Genomic DNA, 8,153 nt, shown 5'->3' on the forward strand with positions numbered 1-8,153 from the left:
CCCTTCTAGCTCTACACTATATGGAGAGAAACAGATTTGTGTAGAAAATGCAGAAGGATGGAGGATCTGGGTTTCCTGGAGCAAGAGACCTTCTTCCTGCATCCTTGTCTCCCCATCTCTGGGGCCTCTCCCTCAAGACAAATGCCATATGGGCAGCTGCAAAGAACACACATGACCTACTGACATTTGCCTTGTAGGTTCAAGTCAATCCCACATGCGTGGAGCAAGTTAAGAATACTTCACCTCCACCATGCTTTCAGACAGCCTCATCCCTGCAATAATAAGCAATTATAAGGGATTGCAAGGATAAAGACAATGGGAGTACATCAGAGCTGTGCAGACATGCAGTCACCACCCAGACTCTCCTGGGCAGACAGTGCTGTAGACATTTTTCCAGAGGCACTGCTCCTTCTGTTTTAATTCTCTTTAGCACTTTTGTAGCCCCGATCTTTGATGTTATTTTAAAAACAAAACAAGCAACCTCCCAATGGGTACCATGGATATGCACATGGGGATGAGCTCCCTGTGTTCCTTATGACTCCAGGTCCCGCCAGCTCCAGAGCCACCTGAACCCTCAGCTTCTCTGGGATTAGGATCTTTTGGCCAGCACAGCCTGGCACTGAACCTTCCTGGGCTAAATCCTTTCTATTTAGATGGAAAAGGCTGGCCCTCTTTCCTTCCTCTTAGAATGGCTGCATTCCCAGGAATGAGTCTGTGAAGGCTTGAAGTAGCATTTCCCTCCCTGAAGCATGAGGAACAAAAAAACTCAGGTCCTGCTGGACAGGAGCCCACGCCACCATGCCTCCCAGGTCTGCCTTCACTTCTCAGAGCCCATCCCCTGAAGGTTACTCCAGAGATGCTTCAATGGGAATGGGGTAGAAAATGGAAGCCCTGACTCCCTCACCATGACAACGGGGTCCAGAGAAAACCACCCTTTGACTTTGTGAACCAGAGGCGTCCTTTTGTGCTCCTTCCTTTCCTTCCAAAATGTTGCAGAGGTGACCAAAGTGATGTGCAGTGCGGCTTAGTGGTTAAAAGCATGGACTCCGGAACAAGAAGATGATGAGTTCCAGTCTTAACTATGCCACTTACTAGCTGTGTGATCTTGTTGGGCAAGTTGCCTAACCTCTCTGTGCCTCAGTTTCCCCAGGTATAAAATGGGGATTGAACTATTTAACTACTTCTTTAGGCTGTTGGGAGGATTTAGATGAGTTAATGTATGTGAAGTATTTAAGACAGTGCCTGGTGTATATCAAGTGCTATTAAGCATTTGCTCTTATTATGTGTCATTTAGGGACTAGAATCATCATAGCATTAGGAACTCGAGTAATGAGAGGCTCATGATTCAACAGTAAACAGGTGCATACTCAATAACTGTAATTATATGTTGTAGTCCAAAGAACTAATTCAATCTCGAACTATATTAGCAAAAAGAACATCCAGAAAAAGAATGACAAGAATGACTAGTTCTCTGACCAGATACTGGGAACATTATCAACTTGGAGATCACAACAAAGAGGATAAGCAGGGTGGTGACCATCAGAGGCCACTGCTTGATGGGCCAGGTATGACATCATAAATAATATAGCTGGCCTTTGTCCCCCATTCCCTGCACAGAACTTCAAAAAGCCTTGGGATTTCTAAAATATCCAAAAAACATTAGGAGGGTTATTCATGATGAGCTCATTTCATGGAACCTGAATTTATGCTAATGAGGTGACTTATGGTGGGCCCTTAGATGTTTCAAGAGAGGGACTGGCCACCCAGAAAAATCACGCACATGATTAGAGGGTTGGAACTTCAGCCCCACCCCAACCATGGAGGACAGGAGGGGGAAGGGCTAGAGATTGAGTTATCAAGTGGCAGATGATTTAAACAATTATGCCTAATAGTAATAAACCCCCCATTAAAAATCTTTGGACATCAAGGCTTGGAGGAGCTTCCTGATTGGTATGCTGGGATGGTGATGCACCCAGATTCTACAAGGAGGGGGCACAGAAGCTCTGCACCAATCCCCCACCCTCCCCACACCCTGCCTATGCATTGGTTCCATCTGGCTGTTCCTGAGTTGAATCCTTTATACTAAAACTGTAATCAATGACAGTGCCTTCAGTGAGTTCTATGACTTGATATAGTAACTTAGGGACTAAAAGACAGCATGGGAACCCTCAAATTTACAGCCAAGTGAGTCAGAAGTGTGGTGGCCTGCGGACCCTACTTGTGGCTTCGGAAGTGGGGGCAGTTTTATTGGTGACCTTGCCCTTTAACTTGTGGCAGTTAACCTGTGTGCCCTTTAACTTGGCATAGTGTCAGAATTGAGCTGAACTGTAGGACACCCGGTTTGCCAGTTTTCATCAGAGAGTTGGTGACGGAACAGTACCAGGCAACTTCTATTCGTGATTTATTTTCATTCCCAGGACCACTCCATAGCGCAGATATTATTGTCGCTATTTTACAGATAAACTGAATCACGGAGAGGTTACTAACTTGCCCGAGATCACACAGATAGCAGTGGAGTCAGGATCTCAACCAGGACCATCTCTGGCTCCAGATCCTGCGTTCCTTCACCTCACTTGTCCCCAAATGTCTGTTGGGCTGCTGTGTGGAAGAGGGACTAAGCTGACTGCTTAGGGCCTCCAGGGCCAGTCCGGGGGAGCATGTTTCAGCTGAAGGTGCAATGGACACCTTTGCGCCAGCAGGAGCTGCTCGGGAATGGGAAGGTGGGACAGGTGGCCTGGTCAGGTGCGGTACTCTCTCCCCAGAATAAGGTGACTGCAGGATGCTGTAGAAGGGCTTCTGCTCCTGCCAGGGGGATTGCACTAGAGCCTTCTGAAGTCCTTCAGATTCCATGGTAGCTCTACATGTCAGCAGGATTGGGGGAGCACATGTCAATGACTCCCCCAATCCTGCTCGTGACTGGAAGCTCATCCTGGTGAGATGGACCCAACCAAAAAGTGTGCCTCATCCCCCATCACCACCAAAAACTGCCAGCAAATTACCAGGAGGCTGGACCAGCCTAGTCCCAGGCTGCTGCTTCTCAGTGCTCGGCCCGCGCACCCTGCTTCGCTCTTAGGGACGCCAACCGCATCTACGGGATTTCAAACATCTGGGTGGAAGCTGAAACACAAACAACAAATATCAGGGTCTTGTCTGCACCACCAGGACTCCTCCCCCTGTTTTTGCAGCACCATTAGGTGCTGATTTATTTTAAGGACTGCTGAGAAATTCTTTAAAATGAACTAGAAATGAAATTTTAATTTAAAAGCAAATTATGTCTATGAAAAGGTAAAGAAAGCTTCATTATCTTTACAAGTGGGACCAAAATTCTTTTCAAAGAGAGGAATAGGAAAATCTCCTCACTGAGTGCTGGCTTCGAGGACCAGAGGAGAGAAGCCATGCTACACAGTGGCAGGAGCAGGATATGGAACTCCTGCACGAGCCAGGCTGGAAGGCATTATGACCCCTTCCTGATACCACCCCCCAACACTTCACTAATAGCTACTCAACTCACAGACACTGGTGTGAGAGAATTTCAGATGCAGCCAGAGAAGTAGAACAAGCCCAGAGAATATCACGCCCCAGGACAGTGGAAGGGTTTTGGAGGTGCACAGGCCATCAGTTGGATTCAAGACAATTTCACCAAGAGTTAGCATCTTACAAACAAACTCTAAAAATCCTGGGGATCAAGGTCTTCAAAGGGTTAATCACCAAAATGTTTAAACAAACAAAACCCACAAATGATGGTTTTCCATTTTGGGCCCTCTGTTGCTCAGAGTAAGGACGTTCGTCTCGCCCTGCGCTGGCAGCATCCCCGACACCAACTCGGGTTCCCACATGGCTCTGGGGTCAGTCCCTGCCTGTCCTTCTTCACTGGCCAGTTGAGCTCCATTGCTGACCCAGCACTGCCCACAGCAGAGCATCTGGGAAGACTTACCATGGAAGGGCAGCGAGATCCATCTTGGCAGGTGTGGTGTGGCTGAGGGAGGCCAGGACACCGCGTGCCCACTAAGGCCCAGCTTCCCTCTCAGCCCAGCCAAGGTACCCTGGGCTCAGCATTTCCGTGCTGTGATGGCCCCTGAGCCCAGTCCTGATGCTCATGGCTCTAGTCAGGGACCTGGCAGTTGCTTCCATAACCTATTCTCTATGCTTTGCACGTCCAGCTGCCAGCTGGGGTCCTCCTCCCATTAGTCTTATTTTTAGCTAGAACAGGGTCATAGGCACCACTTTATGCTGCTTCTGTCCAATGCCCAGCAACCTGAAAGGCAGCTCTCCTTTCCAGGGCTGGCTAGCTCTAGTGCAGGGTTTGCTGACATATCTCTGGATGCTCTTTTTTCTGAGGGATGGCCACTGATATCCCCTAAGGACTAATAATCCTGTAGCCTCATAAGTTGTCTTACCTGAAGCACAAGCTTCTTCCCCTTCCCCAGCAGCCCGTGCCACAGAGGTATGAGGTTGTTTTATGGCCATAACCCACTAAGATTTGGATTTTCAGAGTCTGAGATATCTCTTATGTCCACTGAAAGAACTAATTTTTTTTTTTGCCCCCAGAAGTGACTTGTGCCATTCATGTAAGACAGGCATCTGTCCCCCAGATAAGTATACACTGAACACAATAATTCCCATCCCAATCTCTGTTGGTGTTGAAATTCCACTATTAGAGTTTCATTCCTTGGGTTACAGTATTATTCCCTGATTAAAATGAAAATACATCTGAGAGGCATCATAGGCAAACGTTGTAAAACATTCCCCTGTGGTACCAAAACTATCAGATCTCTGATTGCACAGTCACACTGAGCAGGGCCAGGACAGGTACCAGATCAGCAAGTCTTAATGAGAATGAGGCATGATGCCAGGGCCACTCAGAAGGGTCTAGCAACGGGAGTAGGGCTGCCATCCTGGGTGGACCTCAAGGGACCGTGGTGTGACAAGTCTCTGAGCCTGTGCCTGCTGCAGTATTGAGGCCAACATCACCATCCATTCGGCCTTTGGTTTCCCCAGCATGTGTTTCGAGAGCCTATCTTCCAACCACTCACACCCCTGGGGCAGAGCTGAGAAGCAAGGGTATTCCATATCATGAGAACAGCAGCACCCACCCCCAGGATGCTTGATATCTCCTGGGAGGCATGACACCTCAGGGCCACCTGTTCCTTGTCTCCATGTCCAGTCAAGCTGGGCTGCGAGGTGGGAAGAGTTAGGACACAGGATCCCAGCCCTAGATGGTCGCCCACTAGAGTGCGAACGTGGACAAGTCACAGACGCTCAAGGACCTTTGCTCACTCTGATGTCCCACAGCCACTTTAAAACCGGCTTGTCAGAACCAAGCCACCCTGACCCAACCACCAGAGCCTCCCTCCCCAGCCAGCCCTGTCTCCCGGACCCCAGCCCCGCCAGCCACCCCAGCAAGGGCTGCAGAAGGCAGCCCTGACTCCTCCCTTTCTCGCCCTGGGCACGTTCTCTGTCGCCAAGTTCTCTGCTTTTCTGTCCTAAATATCTCCCTACCCTACCCAGAGCACAAGGCCCTGAATCATGCCTCCATCTCACCATTCCTTTCAAGGTCTATGCACAGTCTTTCCTCTCTCAGACCCACCATCCAATCAGTGGCCAGAGCCATTGTTCTGAAAGTGCGAATCTGGTCCATGCCTGTCCCCACTCTGCTAAAAACCTACCTGTGGCTCCCATCACCTGGGGCAGCATTCCTTCACTTTTTAAAACTAATTCTTGTTCCTCTAGCCAAAATTCAGTCAAATTTAAATTTTGACAGGTATTCGTTTTACATTTATCAAATATGAGGTTTTAATTCTGAATTTGCTTTTTCAAACCAAGCACATGCTCCATGCTGGAAATTCAAACCCATCTATGCCCAATCGGAGAACTGGGGGGTACCTTGCTTTTCTCTTTGCCCACCTCCTTCCTCTTGAGGATTGCTATCCTGTAGAATGAGATCCAGGCTCTTAGCTGGCACACAAAGCCCCGTGAGTATCTCAGTGCCCACCCCCACCCTCCCCACCTCTCATGGGTATTCCAGGGCTATTCCCAGGACCTGGAAGGCACCAGGCTGGTTCCTACCTCTGTGCCTTTGTCCATGGTCATCTCTGCCTGGAGAACTCTTCCCCTCTTTTCCTTCTCCCTTCCGTTCAGGTTGTCCTCTCCTCCTGGAAGCCTTTGGCTCTCATACCACCTTCACTCACTCTTTTGTTCCGCTTACTATCTGACAGCAACAGACTATTACCATGAGCTCCTAGCAGGCAGGGCCTGTGTCTTTGGCACGCCTCTGTTCCCCATGCTCTGCCACAAGACCAGGTGCCAGGTAGATGCTGAATGAATGGGAGTTGAACTGAAACTCAACTAACAGTGCACTGCAAGTTTGGCCAGTTCCGCAAAGCAGCACTGTCCAGGTCCTGGGGTCCCAGAGGGGAGAGAGGCCCTAGGGGAGCTCATGGTACAGCGTGGGGAGACAGTTTCTAGTAAGGTGCCTGCCGATTGTTAATAGAGGTACGCAGGGTAGGTTCCCTAGTGCCCAAATCTCCATCTTTAAAACAAATTGTTCTTTTGTTTGACAACCCCCAAATAGCTGGGTCCCCTCTGGCAACCCTTCTTCTTGCCTATTTGGAAGCAGAATTCTGGCAATTGACTACAACACTTAGACTAACAAATCCAACTTCACCATAGAACATTGATTATGGGGACAGAGGAGAAAACAACAGATAGCACAGGCCACCAGCCGCAACCCCCATGGCCCTCCAAAACTCAGCCCTGCCCCTTATCTGTCTCTCTCACCTCTTCCCTCCAGCTGCCCCTCCCTGGCCCCTGGCCCAAGACCCTCGACTCTTTGCTCAGGGGAGTCCTGCGGCTCCCTCTCAGTATCTCCGGTTTGCATCCTCACACCCTTGACCCCTACTCAGGAAATACTCTAGCTGGGATTCTCCCTCCTAGGAGAGAAGCTGGGGATTGTAAATCACAAGTCATTTTCCTCCCTGTCCCACTGAAGACCAGGTATATGTAATCACTGGAGCATAAAATCATATTTCTATGGGTCGTTCCTAGCAGCTATTAAAGGAACAGAAGGTCTAGAAGGAGAGTAACAGATGACCACGTTGTGTGACTTTTTATTAGAAGCTGTTTAAGCTCCATGTGCACCTAAAAGAGGCAGGTGCCTATCTCCTGCCCCTTCAGTGGGAGGTGTCCAAATCGGAACAGTCAGAGCACCCTGAGCCCAAAATGGAAATATGCTGCAAGCGGTTGCTCCCGGCTACTCCCACCACTGCCATGGGCATGGCCTCCCCTGGGGGTGGTGGCAGCTTTGGAAAGCCCCGGGCCCCCAGCCCCACAGCACAGCATCTGCTCCAAGCCTTAGACTTGAAGTCAGAACCCAAGCTCACCGATCTCTGAGACTTCCAGAAGGGAGGGAAGGGGCAGTCTTGGCCTTGCTGCTGGTACTTTGCAAAGTAAATGGTGACTGCTGAACAACGGGTTGGACCACACCCTGCCTGGTGTATTCAGATAAAGAGAAAGCTCCCGCCTCTGCAGGGTGGGATTATGGGTGAAGCATATCATCAGCTTCTTCACACGTTTCTGAATTTCCCAAGTTCTACATTAGGTATCAACGGCTGTGACCATTTAGGACAAAAATAGTTGAAGAAAAGGAGAAGGAGAAAGGAGAGAAATGATAAGTCTCTCTCTGTCCATCTCTGGAACCCCCGAGGCAGGAAGAACCCTTTAACCCCCTGACCGCTGCAGGTCTAAAAAGTGCTCATTTCTGAGCACTTAAAATCAGTCCCATTCCCTCTCACTGGACAAGCACAATTATTTGTTGAGTATCTATTGGTGCCCAAGAGTCAGCAAGAACTGGAATTGGGCATGAGAGGAAAGATTTCCAGAAGAAATGAGATTTGGTCCCTGCCTGCTAGAGGCCCACAGTCATATTAAGGTGAAAAATATGAATACAAATAAAACTCTGTGTGTGTGTGTGCGTGTGCGTGTGTGTGTGTGTATAACAAGCATTGAACACATGCATTTCAGATCACCTCTGAAATGATGGTGTAGATCTGTATCTCTCTCTCGATTTATGTATATATCAAGATATATGTGTATATATATAGTGTGTGTGTGTGTGTGTGTGTGTGTGTGTGTGTGTATACAGGAAACTAAAAATG

The 8,153-nt window shown here is 48.9% G+C and overlaps 1 protein-coding gene across 3 annotated transcripts in view; it reads right to left on the minus strand.

Moving 5' to 3' along the window:
- The window catches only part of ADD2 (adducin 2), a 53,558-nt gene extending 46,081 nt beyond the window's left edge, over nucleotides 1–7,477 (minus strand). For 2 of the 3 annotated variants that reach the window (XM_045788217.2, XM_045788215.2), the window contains exons 1-2: nucleotides 7,380–7,477; nucleotides 3,000–3,117 (exon numbers count right to left, since the gene is read on the minus strand). The gene's annotated coding sequence lies outside the window, so the exon portion shown is untranslated. Of the gene's footprint in view, nucleotides 1–2,999; nucleotides 3,118–6,066; nucleotides 6,205–7,379 lie in introns of all 3 variants that reach the window. The other variant, XM_087863507.1, reaches the window with a different exon arrangement.
- Nucleotides 7,478–8,153: the final 676 nt, after the last annotated feature.

The sequence above is a fragment of the Ursus americanus genome, chromosome 7, assembly GCF_024610735.1.
Source record: "Ursus americanus isolate L20-20 chromosome 7, mUrsAme1.1.p, whole genome shotgun sequence".
Classification (NCBI taxonomy): Eukaryota; Metazoa; Chordata; class Mammalia; order Carnivora; family Ursidae; genus Ursus; species Ursus americanus.